Genomic DNA, 2,382 nt, shown 5'->3' with positions numbered 1-2,382 from the left:
GGAGTTCATTTCAAGGAATATTTGCCAAGAGTATCGTTTTGTTTCCAATACTTAAGGGTAGGGTTTCACACGCCAATACTTGTTAAGGGGGGCATTTTCAGAATATGGAAATTACGTGCTTAGGGTGCTTTTCGAGACCCCATGGTCGCGCATGGTATCCACTCGTGAATGGAAGTGGCCCCCGGGAGCCCATCTCACGCAAAATCGTATTCTAAACACGCAGTGTTGACTCTTGGGGCAAAAAGTAAATCCTTCATTAAACCGTCTAGTCTTAATTTGTTACACCCTCACAAATTTGACCCTAAACACGTATCTTTCCGAGCAAAAATAGATACCCTTATTTTCATTAGTTTAGTGTTTTTGACACCCTTATTACGTTACGTACATAACGTGCCCTACCTCGAAAAAGACATCCTTTTTACGTTTTTTTTTGGTCGCGCATGGTACCCACTCGTCATTATAACTGCCCCCGGGCTGGGGCTTTACTTTAAAATATTCATCGACCGCTTACGCAGATGTCTCCGGCCCGAAACAGGAAAAGGTTCCTTGTATATCCTACTATCATTTTAACCCGCACTTAATTTATTATCGATACCGCCAAATACCAGTAATTATTGTCTTTGCCGTCAAGTTTCAAACAGACATGAGAGAAGATGAAGATTTCGTAAATCATCATGAATTTGGAATTCGTTGATATATAGATGTCACCAAATCTTCACTTATTATTTTTCTAATTACCCGCTTTTATTAAAACATTTTTTTTCAGAATGAACTTTTTCCGGAACTTTCCTTTGAAAACTGATACACAAGATGAAAAACAGGAAACATGAAGGGTTTCTCTGAAGAAGGGTCTTCATTTAGACTCTTGTGATGTAATCAAGAAATTGCTTCATCACAGATAGTTTAACTCAAGAATGTAAACATCAGAGGCCCGTTGCATAAAACTCTGGCAAAGAAAGAAAAAACAAACAATTATGCCATTGACACTAACACTTAAATTTTTGCCATCAGGCCGCAGAGATCTTATAATAATATGTTCTTTTATATAGCGCTCTTACAATATATAATCGTTTCACAGCGCTTTACACAGTTATGGAATAAAAAATTATAATAACTAATACATGTCAATTTTTTTTTTTTTTTTTTTAATTAGGAACGCTTCAAGATTGTGCGTGTCATCTTTGTGCATTTAAGAAGCAGAGACTTGAAATGTTTCTTAAATACTTCCAAAGAAGGAGAAAGTCTCATATATCTTGGAAGGTCATTCCAGAGTCTTGGGCCACATGTCTGAAAAGCATTATCCCCTGCTTTATTTGTCCGTGGAATATGGAGTAATGTCCATACTCGAGCGAAGCCCGGGACGTTCTGACTGATGTAGGCGGATGAGAGAGTCCATGTAGTGTGGAGCTTCATTATGGACAATCTTGAAAACAATGGTCATAATCTTGAAGACAATACGTTGCTTCACTGGAAGCCAATGCAACTCTCTTAACAGAAGAGTAACATGATCATGCATACGAGCTTTGAAAATCAACTTGGCTGCACGGTTTTGGACCCTCTGAAGACGTTGCATCTGTGACGAGTTGATTCCTCTGGCCTTATACAAATAAATCAGAACATTACCTTGGTGTTTAACATTCAATCAATGAGAATCTACATTTAGATTTCCAGTATCCAGTGATGTATAATCCTAGATAATGAATGAATTTTGAAATAAGGATAAGCTGCAATTGCATTGATTTCACCCCGATTATCACGATCTTTATAAATATGACATTTTTTTATTTGTTTTTAAAATGTGCCTGGACATAAATTTTCAATATTGCTCAATATGAGCAACATCTTTTTACATTTGTTTTGTGTAAATAAAGAGAAGTTAATTTTCAAAAATATCAAATTTTGAGACAAATAAGTCACATTTTTTACCAATCGTCTTCTCTCTCAAATATAGCCTAGGTTTCAATTACTTACCTTAGAATATGGTAGTGAAATTTATCAATAAGATAACTTTCTCAGTCAGTAACAAAGAACAATGGAGGGTCAAATATTCTACCATCATAAGATTCAACTTTCCTCAGTTATGCCAAAAGACTTCACAATTGAAAATTTGTATAATTTGCAAGGTTTTACAAGCTTATCTGACGCATATTGATCATGTTGGCCTATCCAACTGAATCACTGATATAGCACTACACAGATTTTTATAAAGTCATTTCATTTCAAGGACTGATTGAAAAAGAATTAAAATTATTTTCAGATTTCCATAATGAAGTACAAAACAATATAAAATAGGCTTGTAAATTGGGATAAAGGGTAATTTGGCTCAACAGTAAACATTATACACCAGACACAAATAAAACGAAATAACAAGAATAGAAAAAC

The sequence above is a fragment of the Lytechinus variegatus genome, chromosome 3, assembly GCF_018143015.1.
Source record: "Lytechinus variegatus isolate NC3 chromosome 3, Lvar_3.0, whole genome shotgun sequence".
Taxonomy (NCBI): Eukaryota; Metazoa; Echinodermata; class Echinoidea; order Temnopleuroida; family Toxopneustidae; genus Lytechinus; species Lytechinus variegatus.
This window is presented reverse-complemented; position numbering follows the sequence as displayed.